The sequence below is a fragment of the Bos indicus x Bos taurus genome, chromosome 10, assembly GCF_003369695.1.
Source record: "Bos indicus x Bos taurus breed Angus x Brahman F1 hybrid chromosome 10, Bos_hybrid_MaternalHap_v2.0, whole genome shotgun sequence".
NCBI classification, from domain to species: Eukaryota; Metazoa; Chordata; class Mammalia; order Artiodactyla; family Bovidae; genus Bos; species Bos indicus x Bos taurus.
In genome coordinates this window covers 19,787,028-19,801,212 of record NC_040085.1, presented here as the reverse complement: position 1 = coordinate 19,801,212, position 14,185 = coordinate 19,787,028, and the positions used below count along the sequence as shown (strand labels likewise).

General features: G+C 38.6%; 1 protein-coding gene across 15 annotated transcripts in view; it reads right to left on the bottom strand.

Annotated features, from left to right (window-relative positions):
- Nucleotides 1-7,257, bottom strand: part of HNRNPC (heterogeneous nuclear ribonucleoprotein C (C1/C2)) — a 45,293-nt gene extending 38,036 nt beyond the window's left edge. For 3 of the 15 annotated variants that reach the window (XM_027553359.1, XM_027553368.1, XM_027553373.1), the window contains exons 1-3: nt 7,107-7,256; nt 6,452-6,496; nt 2,474-2,499 (exon numbers count right to left, since the gene is read on the bottom strand). The gene's annotated coding sequence lies outside the window, so the exon portion shown is untranslated. Of the gene's footprint in view, nt 1-1,761; nt 2,996-6,451; nt 6,497-7,106 lie in introns of those variants that run through there. The other 12 variants (XM_027553360.1, XM_027553369.1, XM_027553370.1 and 9 more) reach the window with 11 other exon arrangements.
- Nucleotides 7,258-14,185: the final 6,928 nt, after the last annotated feature.

The following is a 14,185-nucleotide window of genomic DNA, read 5'->3' as shown; positions in this document are numbered from 1 at the left end:
TTCTCTCTCAATGGTCTACAATACTCAAGAGGGGAGGAGACAGTATGTTTTGTTCACCTGTATATGCCCAAGCCTAATGGTGATTTTCAGAATAAGCACTCCAATGTTTAATAAACAACATTTCTAACTTGAAAGCTGGGAATCTTCCCAAATCTGTCACTCTCCATATCACAGCCACCACCAAATCCTAAATTTACTGGTTCCTAATCCCAGTACCATTGCTTTTGGCAGTGATATTTGCCCAGTGAACTGGCCAGTAAAGCCAGTTCATTATTCTTCCCTCTATTCCAGTTTCTTACTTATCACCTACTCCAATCTCGTTCTCCTCTACGGCCATTTCCTCATGGCTATTACAATGACATTTCTAAAAATGAAAATCTGATATCATTCCTCAATTCAGAATCTTTTAATAGTCGTCAGTTTCTGGATCAAGTACAAATTCCTTGGCGCGGTATTAAAATTTTTATAACCTGGCCTTAACTCTCTAAAAGCCTTTCCTGAACTCTTAAGAGTCAATGAGGCGCCCATCTATTGCACAGTTCTATAGGCTCTGTGCCTACCTTTAACCACAGGGACATTATATCATCCATCAGTCTCTCTCACAAGGCTATGAGTCCCCGAAGAACTATTATACCTTTTCGCATTCCGCAAACCAGAAGAACATGACCCATGAAATAATGGATTTGTAAAACGATATCAATAAAACCTGGACCTAAAAGAAAATTTTCCATTCCTCTTCCAGGCAACGTCACAGCATTTTACTTAATTTTCTCCCATTTTGTTTTCCTTTGAGGCTGCCTTCAGTTTTCACTTTAACTAGATTTTACTTTCAATAGGAGTAAGGGGAGGGGTCAAGTATGTGATTTACTCCAGTACACACAGCTAAGTATACCTTTAAAAGCCACTCTACTTCTCTCCTGGCCTTACCCCAGCTCAACATTAAAGCAACTCTCAAGTGAATTATCAAAACGTTTCACCGTTGTTAAAATATTACTGTGTATTAGTCACTCAGTTGCATCCTACTCTCTGTGATTTCTACAGGCTGCTATTATTTTTAGCTATTATTTTTAACACTTTGACTATCCACATTCTTATTAATCTCTGCATTTTTCTTGTGAATATTCAGTCTCATTAACCTTTGGAACACAGTCGATTCCCTAATATGTAGCTGGGCCACAAGTAATCACTGAAAAAGAGGTCAATCCTTGATCTTTCCTGGTTTGGATACAGAGATTATACATATTTCCCTGCTTTCTGAGGTTAAAAAGTCTATTTATCCTTTTCTTTAAAAAAAAAAAAAACCTTCCAGTCAGATAGCACTTCAATATCAAAGCATGTTTCTTGTGGGTTGATTCACACTAAATTTTAATGATAAAAAAGCCTAAATACAATCCAAATTTATTGTCACAATGTAAAGATTACTCTAAATGACACAAAATGTTTACTAATTTGCAATAATCTAAGAAAAAAAGAATACCTAACATTTTTGTCTTGCTGATCATTAAAACGTCATTTTCATTCTAAACTATATGTAAACTTCAGCTGCTCTTTGCTTTAGGAAAAACCCTCAGCACCCCAAGTTTGACACTCATAATTCCATTAGTGTACAAAACCCTGAAGGGTCCTTCCTTAGGAAACATCTTTTGAGATACACACACAAAAGCCTAACCTAAACATTTCCAGAAGCTATCACCTGCACGACATCAACTTAAACAGGTGTTACTTCCTAGTCTTTCCAATGAAACCAAGTGGACCTCACACCTCTTACCATCACCCAGGAAGGGTGTGCATCTGTTCCGAAGGCCCCCCTGGCTCCAGGTCATCCTGGCTGCTGCTGCTCCAGGCTGGGCATCCGTGTTGCTGCAGCTTGTGGTTTGTGATGATGGGTAGTGTACAGGAAAAGCAGGATGGGATTTCAAGGGAAACAGGAGGGGGATGGCTTTCTGGGAAAATGCCATCACCATCATAGGTGTTAAGTAATACCACACACATTTTATTGCAGCACAGTTTAAAAATTTAACAAATGAAAGATTAAAAATAAAAAAAACAAAAATAAAAAAATAAAAAATACAGACGTCCAGAGATGCTCTAAAACAGTTAAGTTAAAGATCAGGAAAAATAAGGTCACAGACTTAACAGCCAGTAAAATTCTTTCCAGCGTGGGGAAGGGGATAAGGGCAAGGGGGGAGGGTTGGGAGAGAAAAGGTTTATGTGATCAATCCACTTAAAAATGCTAATGCCTTCACTTTCTCTCCCAAGATGTAAAACTCCAAAGTCAATCAGGAGGCCGGAGAAATTCTTAATGAACATTCAGAAAAACTCGATTTTAATCCGGTTAAAAATCATCAGTGTCATTATCATCATCATCATCACCATCATTAAGTATAATAAATAATAGTAACTAGTAACAACAATAAAAAGGAAATCAGCGGAAAGTCAGGAAAAATGTAAAAAAAAAATTGGAATAACTTACTGTAGCTGAAGATCAAAAAAATCTCACTGTAAAAAAACAAAAATAAAAATAGCCCAGATTAGAAAAACGGGAGGTGCAAAAATGTCAAGTCAGTAAAGTTCATTTCTTTTCTCTTTCCAAAAGCAGTTTCCACAAAAACCGCCAAGGGTGAAGTTCTCAGTAGCAGACAAGCAAAGCCCTTTCCACATCATCAATCAATCTTAAAAATACACGAGGAAGTAGAGAGGTCAGTTTATGAGAGGCTAAAAGGCTCCTCCTCCTCTAACCCAATTGCTGCAGAAAAAATAGAAATAGAAATTTAAAAATTACATCTTAAATCCAAGTCCCGTTTTTGGAAACAATTGAAAAAAAAAACCACCTGTAAATTTGCCGTAGTGCACACCAAGTTGCATCATTATGTTTAAAATGTCTTTATAAAATCAATTTTGGAATGGGAATGTGTGTGTTCTGGAAGGGTGGGGAAGGGAGGTTAAAAATCAAAGCTGAGCTCCAGTGAGTAGGGATGGGGTTCGCCTTGCTGCCCTGTGAAAGGAGAAGGGACAGATTGAGTCAGAGTTCCTCAGAAATGTTGTGCCCTAAACCCCCAAGACAGAAATATCTGTCCATTTCATGTAACATTCTGGTAAAACATAACATCCCACTGGATGGGGAGAGCCTCTATAGAATTACCACCTCTACCAGTGACTGGCTTCACAATTCTTCAATGTCAGTAGGTGACTATTTTAATTACATATGCACCTGTATTCCCTTAAGGGTCTCAGAAAAATATCCACATTCAAACACTCCTCTTGATAATCAGTTTGGTCAAAGAAAATTTAGAAAACCAGGTACACAGAGATGAAGTGAGCAAATGTCAAACAGCAGAAAGCAGATTTGTGTTTTAAATTTTAGGCCCAGGTAGCTTTTCCTACCATACAAATTGAAGGAGAAGGGTCTACTCTGAAGATACATACTAGAGATGACATCTAGTCTCAAAACCAATGAGTGGTCAATCTATAAGACCTGACAGAACCTGTCAGGGAACCAGTTTAAATAAAGAGCACATTAATCCACTCAGTAACAGAATGAAAAGTCAGATGAAGGAAAAAAGATTATTATGGCTACTGACTATACAGTGTTAAAAAAAAACAGGCAAAAAGTACGTGTTTGTTTCTTTGTGGTCCCACTGTTTACAAATAGTACATATTGCTAATTCCAAGATAGGAATTCTAAGAATCTGATACATACCACCACAACAGACTGGCTAAGATTTGCAATTAGATTGTAGGTCTTTGAGCAAATAAGAATGACTGTACTTGCATTTTAATATTCAGCCATGAGATTTTATTCTCCTTTCCAAATGTCAGTGAACTAAAAAATTTAAGCTGAGCTTTTAAAAAGTGTTCCTTAAGTCAATTACAAATTAATGACTACAGCAATAGAAAAGGTACTATTAACTCTATTTTTGAGAAGTAGTAGACCAAATAAGCTACTTTTACGCTTAGACTGTGTTAAATTTTAACTGATGTGTTAAATGTTACAAATGCACAAACTATTAAAAAAAAGTTACAGAAAATGTACAATTATTTGAACGTACATTCAAATATACATTTTGAATGTGTAAGTGTAAGGGATGTTCAGTTATGGTGAGACATTCAGTTTTCTTCTTTGGAATCACAGCCTGAACTTGGTACTCAGTAATGTCAGGATGTTAAATAACTGGTTCATCTACAAACAAATCCTCAGTAAACATGTTATAAGCTTAAAAAGTAATATGAAAACATTTACATCTTTCAAATTCAAGAACTTAAGATGTCTCCCAAGATACTATGCTTAATTGATGAGCTACCCCCTCATAAAAATGATTAACCAAATTTAACACCTAATTGTAACTTTTGCAATTAATAGTACACCTGTAGTTTTTACTTTGTCAAACCTCTAGGAGATTTGCATCCCTTCTTCTAAAGGGGTATTCTCAAAGTGAGGGCTGCCAACCAAGATAGCGTGGCACATATCAGAAACGCACATTAACAGGGTCTACCTCAGACTGACTTTATTAGAAAGTGGTGATGGAGAGCCCAGCAATCTGTTTTAACCAGCCCTCTTGCTGGTCCTAATGTCTGCTCATGTTTAAGAACCACTGTGTAGAGTTTAATAAGGAATCTCTATCCCCTAATTAGGATCGAAACATACTAACTCGAAGATTATAACCTACCACACTAAATGCTATACCACAAAGCCCTACAGAAATTCCTTTTCCCTTTATAAACTTTAGATTTCCAGTGTCTAAGAGAACACATGCAGCTATGCTACATCTTAAAGTTCTGGTTTTCACCATAGTCAACTATCTAGTAAATCTATTATGTACAAAATTTTAAGCCTCCCTGATCCCAATGAGAATGAATGACTATATATTAAGTATGAGCAAATAATGCTCCCCAGACAACTAATAAAATGACGTGAAGACTGAAATACTGTTAAGACAGTTAACAGTAATTACTAATATATAAAAACTGTTGTCACACAATAAAACTATTTCTGTACACTATTTAGCCTTCTGGCAACAAATGACTTGAATTATAAAAAATAGAAATTAAGAGGTAAGAAGTCTAAGACCCCCTTATAAATATAAAACTGAATTTCAGAAAGTTTAACTGATTTGCCTAACAGGTAGGTAATAAGCAGCAGGAGGGCAAAAATCCAGTTCTCTTAACTCCTAGACCAGGGTTCTTTCAACTGTACACTCCCCACTTGACATCTCACACATCCACCGGTTAATATAAACTAATCTTTAAGATTAGAATAACTAGCTATTTTGGAGCTTATTCCTTGCTTGTTTCTACAGCAATTCCATCCAAAACAAGGTCACACACTATGCAAAACCCTCTAGAGACCTAATCAGGAATAAGGTGTGTTTATATCCTCTACCAAAGAAAACAGGAGGCATGAGCATGGGAAACAGAGTCCTCCAACTTAACCCACCCTTCTTAAATCCCTCTACTCCAGCCAACATGAAAATGTTACTAATGCCTATCTATTTGAAATCAAATCTACAATTATTTCAGATATTAATTTTGTGGCCAAATCATTCCGGATGAGTGATATTAAACTGTTACCTTGGTACATGCTGATCCTAAGGAACACATTTCTAACACCTCAAGGCAAGAAAAGTGCCCTTCAAATAATTTTATTGCCATTTAAGAATTTAACCATTCTTAAATACTGATTTCATACATTTCTATTTGCCAACAATATTAGGTGTATGATTTCCTAAATTAACCAATCATTGCCCTTTTAAAAGTCCATGTGACAATCTAAATGCTTAAGCTTTTATTTTTTTTAAGGCAAAGCTTTTGATTCCTATTACAAAATCTATATGCTAAGGGATTGATACATAGCTACCTAGAGTAACAGTTTTTTAGCTTCTGTTCCTAAGGGACAAATTTACCCAGTATGGGCTTAAACTGTACTTAACATTACTTTTTGTGAATGTGTAACACATTATGAAAAACAAAATCACCTAAATCTTACAAAAATATTTAAAAAACAGCGGTTTCTTGGATAAGTGAATGTGATACTTTGAAACTTATGTAATTTCTACAAACTGAGCAAAAATTGTTTAGTAATTTTCAGGGCTTAGCAAATAGTAACCACCATAATACCTGCTTAACAAAAGGCATATAGTTATGCATTTTTGCCAACTTTGGGATGGTCTGGAAAATTAATGCCAGAATATCCCGAAAATAAACTTACAAAATCTTAGGACGTTACACTAATAAACGCAATACTCATAATCTTTTCCCCAAGAGCAGTTTGGGGATTTCCAGTTACCGCTAGTCCTTGCTGTAATTACTTTTAATATCTACTATTCCAACAGGGAGGTAAAGCCACTTGACTTAACCTGGAGACCAAATTCCTTACTAGTTCGGCTGATTAATATGACCCAGGCAATCAACACTCATGCCTCGGTTTCTGTCTATGAAAGATAGTAATACCTACCTCAAGCAAGTTCCACTAACTTATATATTTCAAGTGATTTGTAACCTGCAGATAAAAATCCAGCTTTAATTATTACTGTTAATATGTAAATCAGATTACAATTTTTTAAATAAAATTGAAAATATTTCAAGGTCCATCATTTGTTCAGAGAGGCGTAAACTAAAAAGTAATCAGTAAAATATTAAACCTATTTTCATATTTATACCCTGCGGTACGCTCCAGAATTTGGAGGCTTGCGGTACAAAAAATTTCTGCTTGATAACCCTTCCCCATCCCCCACTTAATTTTCAATTTAACAGGAAGCATCGGCACTACATTAACTTGAACTACATTCATGAGCATCTTTGATCATCCCTTTCACAATCTCAGAGTCCTCATGGTCACAGAAAATTAAAGGACAGCCGTTAACACAGGAGAGAGAATAAGAAAAACAGCATTTTCCCTGCCGATTGTGGCCTAGAGGACACTGGGTTAAAAATCTACGCAAGGGCCGAGGCCTAGAAAACTCTTGCGTAAGATCTAATCCCCCAAACCAGAGAATAAACGGGGGCCTGCTTACTCTACCGAGGGGAGGGTTCCCTCGTCCTCTCTCCCACTCCACCTCGCGCTCCCCAAAGAACCCAGCGCTTCCCCTGCTTCCGCTCCCTCCACTTACCAGGAGGGGGAAGGGAGAAGAGATTCGATTCTGAATCTCCTACCCCTGGGTTCTACGTGGAGAAGCCGATTGCTGCTCGAGGTCGGCAACGCGGTCGCAATCGCTCAGTCTTCGCCTCTTCACAAAATGGCCCCCGAGTCTCCTCTGCCGCCGAGGCGAAGGTCTAGGCCCGCCCCACTCCTGAGAATCCTCCTATTGGCTGCGAGTTTTCTCGCTCCCGCTTCTCATTAGACAGTTCTACCGCTCTTCACAATTCTATCCAATCACAATCAGTAGTGGGTTAGACTAATCTAGAGAATTTCCACATGCGTGGGAAAAACTAGTTTGTAACTGGTTATATTTCCTGTCATTTATCTTCTGAGTCATGCTTATTGGCCACTGTACCCTGACGAAGCTCTGGGTGGAAACTTGCCTTTGTAAGGCTCACCGCTTCACATCCGGGTATCCGATATGTCTGATTGGCGGTCTCAGTATCCCATCTGCTCTTTAGAGCGCATAGAAGCAGGCTCACCCGGATCTCGGAATTCCCGCGGCGCGGGGGGCGGGTAAAGATTGCCGGGTCTTGTTTGGTAGACTTCCGAAAGGTCTGCCCTAGCTTCCGGCCTAGGTAAAAGGAAAAGCTGTAGCCCGCGGTGTGGACAAAAAAAATTGTTTTTTCTTTGACTGGGGAGGGAGCACTAAAAGCTAGAATAGAAACCAGCCCTGCAGTTTTTCCAACCCTAGAGCTCCTTTCTGAACATGTCTCAGCTTGTCAAGCCCTTCAAACAACCCATATCTTACGCAAAACAACTGACTTACTCACCTCTCCATTGCAAAAGGTAAAAATAAAGTATAAAATACTGGCCTGGGATACTACTACAGCATTCGTCCTCTGGCCCCAGGTCATCTCACTTTCTAATACCCTATATGCCAACCAAATTGGTTCAACTGGCTAGCTCTCCCCCGCCCGAACCCACAATCGCGTCCATTAATTCTCCGCATCCTGAAACGATCCTGTCTCCCACCTACTGCCGTCGTCTGCACTGCAGTCCCTCTGGTTATATTATAGCAGCCGAGCACGCAATGCAATAAGGGCCAGCTGTGCTAGAAACAGGAATAAAGGATATTTCTCTGTGTAGTTGGGGAAAGCAAGATTGCAGAACACTTATCTAGAGAATGTGATACTCTATACATTTTAAGGAATATATGCATTTGTGAATACAGTTTTATGCATTAGTTTCGAATTCTTAATTTCAGAGAGATTCACAAGGAAACTGTCTACCTGTCAAATGGCAAAAATCAAGACAATTTAGTAACGAGTTTAATGTCCTTTACTCAAATGAAAACCATTCATGGTTGGAAGAGTACGGTGACTCACAAACAGTAGCGCACTACCCCAGGGAGTTTGGGCAAGAATGAGCTTAATACAGCATTAAAAGCAGCAAGGCAATCGGGTTTGATGGCCTGCGATTGTGTATCTGACCTTATTTAGAAAGATTAAGGAACAAGGAAATAAGTTTACAGCCTAAAAAGTATGGCGTTTGAGAAGATTGACTGGGTGTACTGCGTTTCTGGTCAAGTTGACCTTTTACAGGAACCTGAAGTTTCAGTTTGCTACCGTGACACCCCCAGCAGGAGCGACTCCATCTTGGGCCTAAAAAACTTATTTGGATGTATCTCTGGGGAGCGTACCTTTTACATTTTTCAATGGTATGCCTTTCTTTACAATTTGAACTTTTTGCCATATGCATGCATTGTTTTAAGCAAATCTAAAAAGCAAAAACAAAAAGCATGTAAGAAAAAAACTAAAATGTTAATAGTGGTTCCCCCCTGGTGGGAGAACTTGTGCTTTTTTTTTCCCCCTTAAACTTGCCTGTGCTTTTCTATATTTTACGAATTAAGTTTGAACAAGTAATCAGAGAGGAAACATCTCCAAGTGCTTAAAGCCTCAGCTCAGTTGCCACATTGCAATTTTATTTAAAATGACCTCATTGCACTGTTGTTAGTTTTACATTAGTCTCTCCTCCTCTTGTGGATAGTATGTCTTTTGATTACAGAGTTTAATTCTTACTGCTCTCTGTATTCCCTTTGCCTACTACATGTCCTAGGACCTTAAACAGAGAGTGTCTGAAATTTGTGTTAAATTAATCATTAGCTTTTATTTATCAGGAGAAATTGTTATTTTCCCTGGACAAACAGGTAGACTATCCTTTTTTCTGTTAAATATTTTATACAGTTCTTACTCAGAGGAACCCAGATAGTATGAGGCTTGATTGACATGTTATTCATGTGTTTCTTTAGTAAACAAAAATAAATACTAGCATGTTTTATTAATCATGGTTCTCATAGAATAAAAATATTTATAAAGTGTTAATATTTAAATTCATTTTACCAGAAATCAATTTTACTGCATGATCTTTGACATGACCTACTTATTAACTGGGGCTTCCCAAGTGGCTCAGTGGTAAAGAATCCACTTGCTAATATGGGAGATGCAGGTTTGATCTCTGAGTTGGGAAGATCCCCTGGAGGAAGAAATGGTAACCCACTGCATTATTCTTGCTTGGAAATTTTCATGGACAGAGAAGCCTGGCAGACAACAGTCCATGGGGTTGCAAAGAGTTGGACAAAACTAAGCATGCATGCACACACTTGTTAACTATCACTGTATTTGGTGCAAGGGAGTACTTAAGAGAGAGCATTTATGTTTCTACTGATTTCTCCCTGTTGCTAGATGGGGTGGATATGGAGGAACCAAGAATTAACGTCCAATCCCTCCATCAAGTTGAATTTACTAAGGGTGAGAAAACAAGTGCAAAAATAGCATAATACAAGGCAGAATGCAAAGCACCATGTTGATCGTAATCATTCACAACTATCTAGTTTTAAGACTCTTACAGAGTGGCAGGTGAAATGGAGAGTAGGAAGTTTCCTTTATCTCTTCTACTTAAACACCCTTAAACTTCTTAAGTTGGCTGCTTTTATTAAGTGACTCTGTATACATTGTAGAAAGCCATTAGCCAGACTTCAGTAATGGCGGGGAAGTAGGAGAAGAGATAAGGAAATAGAAATAGTAACTTTTTCAGTTCAGTCGCTCAGTCATGTCTGACTCTTTGCAACCCCATGGGCTGCAGCACTGCCAGGCTTCCCTGTCCATCACCAACTTTCAGAGCTTACTCAAACTCATGTCCATCATGTCAGTGATGCCATCCAACCATCTCATCCTCTGTCATCCCCTTCTCCTCCCACCTTCAATCTTTCCCAGCATCATGGTCTTTTCCAATGAGTCAGTTCTTTGCATCAGGTGGCCAAAGTATTGGAATTTCAGCTTCAGCATCGGTCCTTCCAATGAATATTCAGGACTGATTTCCTTTAGGATGGACTGGTTTGATCTTGCAGTCCAAGGGATGCTCAAGAGCAAAAATAGCATAATACAAGGCAGAATGCAAAGCACCCTGTTGATTATAATCATTCACAACTATCTGGTTTCACCCAGAGTGGTGGGTGAAATGCCTTACCTTGGGCTAGAGAGAAAAATCAAAACTATACTTTTGTCTTTGATTCAAGAAGTAATTTCTGTTTTAAGAAGGCTTTATGTAGCTTAGTGGTATTACCAGAATAATGTGTCCCCTGCAACCTTTCTTCCTCCCAGTTCTAAGCCGCCTGTCAAGAGGAAGAAGAAAGGAAAAGCTGCAACGGCTTTGAAATGCCTAATTTGCTTTTTACCTGACTTATTGGCTGAATATGTTCCTCAATATTTGTCCTCCTACATACCCTCAGTGTACCTAGTTATCTACCTTATTCTAGTCAACAAGTCAAATAGGACTTTACCAATACAATTCTCATTGCCTCTCTTCCTCTATCCTTTATTATCCAAGAGTGATATCAAAAGCATCTTCCAGGGCTTCCCTGGAGGCTCAGTCAGTAAAGAATCCGCCCACAGTGCAGGAGACCTGGGTCCAATCCCTGGGTCAAGAAGATTCCCTGGAGGAGGAAATGGCAACCCAGTCCAATATTCTTGCCTAGGGAATCCCATGGACTGTGGAGCCTGGCAGGCTACAGTCCAAGAGGCTGTAAAAGTCTGACACAACTTAACAACTGAACAACAGCATCTAGTGTCCAACAAAGAAAATTGAGGGCTAATGCTCTAAAAAGAAAGAAAGAAAAAAAAAAAGCATCTTCCACTGGAGAGTGAGGAGGGGGTCTCTGATGGATCCAGACAAAGCACTTAATTAAAATTTCACAGACTTTCCAATACCCAACACTGCTGCTGCTGCTAAGTCGCTTCAGTCGTGTCCAACTCTGTGTGACCCCATAGACGGCAGCCCACCAGGCTCCACTGTCCCTGGGATTCTCCAGGCAAGAACACTGGAGTGGGTTGCCATTTCCTTCTCCAGTGCATGAAAGTGAAAAGTGAAAGTGAAGTCGCTCAGTTGTGTCTGACTCTTCTCGACCCCATGGATTGCAGCCTACCAGGCTCCTCCATCCATGGGATTTTCCAGGCAAGAGTACTGGAGTAGGTTGCCATTGCCTTCTCCAAATACCCAGCACTATTTTATGCTTTTTTACACTGATTGAGAGACCTTTCTGACTGTTGACAATCTATCTTCTACAGGCAACATGCTGCTGCTGCTGCTGCTGCTGCATCACTTCAGTCATGTCCAACTTTGTGTGACCCTATAGACAGCCTCCCACCAGGTTCCCCCGTCCCTGGGATTCTCCAGGCAAGAACAGTGGAGTGGGTTGCCATTTCCTTCTCCAATGCATGAAAGTGAAGTTGCTCAGTCGTGTCCAACTCTTAGCGACCTCATGGATTGCAGCCTACCAGGCTCCTCCGTCCATGGGATTTTCCAGGCAAGAGTACTAGAGTGGGGTGCCATTGCCTTCTCCAACAGGAAACTATATTCTACCAGAAAAACGATATGGTAAAGATATTACACAGCACTTTCAAGACCCTTAAACTTTGAATGCATCCTGTTTTACTATATTGAGTCTGTCCCCCAAGCTGATCCTGCAAACTGCTCTCATGATAATCATTTGAAAGCATTCACTTTTATTGTGACTCCCATACTAAAATCCTATAAGAGTGCTCTGTTCCAGTCCTACATTTTCATTGTTTCATTCACAGCTCTTTCCTGACTGGCCTGTCATTACTTATCAGTTATCCCTTCCACAAGGCCCTGCATCTGGCAGCCCCTGCTGTTCTCCAACAGGGTATGCTGCTGCTGCTGCTGCTAAGTCGCTTCAGTCGTGTCCAACTCTGTGCGACCCCATAGACGGCAGCCCACCAGGCCCCAACGTCCCTGGGATTCTCCAGGCAAGAACACTGGAGTGGGTTGCCATTTCCTCCTCCAGTGCATGAAAGTGAAAAGTGAAAGTGAAGTCTCTCAGTCGTGTCCGACTCTTAGTGACCCCATGGACTTCAGCCTACCAGGCTCTTCCGTCCATGGGATTTTCCAGGCAAGAGTACTGGAGTGGGGTGCCATTGCCAGCAGGGTATAGATTCTCCAAAAAAGATGTTACACACTGCTAATAATATTATTGGTTTATTGGTCACTTTGATTGGATTATATATCCTTCTCAAGGTTTCTAGTGTTTTAGGGTTTTTTTCTATTTTTATTTTAAAGCTTTCTAAATAGAAATATCCTATTGTTTTTTTTTCTAATAATTCATGATTATTATAAAAAATTAAAATACAGAGAGTGAAAACATCTATGTGCTCTGTCCTCCAACAACATTCATTCTTAACTATTTGGTATAGATTTTTACGGATTTTTAAAAGATGTATATATGGATTTATTTTTACCTGAATATCTTTTAATCAGAGAACTTTTAAATCTTTTTCTTAATAACTAAACCTTGAGCTCAGAAATTTAAAAATAAGCAAAAAAATCTTTATCCATAAAGCCTGAAAAAATTAGATATATTAAAGCAACTCAGAATCATGACATCTAGTGGTTTTGAGGTCAAGTAGTATCTGATTTTAAGTATTATTGGTCACCATTATGTTAATAATAGGGAAAAAAAACATAACTTTTCTATAACTGTGTGTGAAGCACTTTTCATGTGGCAATTTTGTTATCCCCAGTTTAAAGGTGAGGTAACTAAAGCACAAAGAAATTAAATCATTTGCCTAAAGTGGCACAGCTAGTTTTTGATGGAGCTAAGATTCTGACTCTACGAAGTCTGATTCTAGAGTGCATATAACCATTACATAGTTATTAATAATGTAAGATTAGCCACAGTGGAAATTTTACTTATTTATTGAACAAGTATTTATGAACAAATACATGCTATGTAATAAGCAATTGTGCTAAATACTGTAACTGGAGAAGGAAATGGCAACCCACTCCAGTACAGAACAGAGTCAAGTATTAAATGAATAAATAGGCAATTGCTTATAATAAATTGCTACTAAATATAAGTACATGATGCTGTGGAATCTATATAATATAGGCCCCAGTCCTTTCAAGGAAATGTTGTGAAAATAAATGACTTAAGAAGACTTCTTATTTCCTCAGTTTCTTTTTTCCCTTTCCTACTAAATGTTTTTCTCTCTTTTTTTCCTTTGTCTTCTTTGCTTCTCTTCTAATTTTCATCCCAGCAATGACCTAAATCTGGTTTCTTGCAGGTTAAGCCTTCTCTAACACTCTTGCCATCTGTTCTCCTTCTGGCTCTGCAGCTCAAGATTTTATCCTCTGGTAGTTTTTCATTAAGCTAATCTTTGTACAGCTTACAAAGTACTTTACAGTTGACAAATCTCACATTTAACAATTAGTGCTTATTTTACCTATGATGGCAGAAATTGACCTTTTGAGAAAACATCTAAAGGTTATAAAAATACTATGTGAACTGGCCCAAATCCTTTCAAGTCTGAAGTTTTATCTCACATAGTAATTGTTTCATATGGTTGACCATTATAACATTTACTCAGGAACTCTTTAAACATAATTTTGGAGAACTTTCTTCATGTCTGAGGAACATTACCATAGACTGATTCTTTTTTTAAATTTATTTTATTGATGTATAGTTGATTTGTAATGTGTTGATTTCTGCTGTACATCAAAGTGATTCAGTAATACATATATTTATACTCTTTT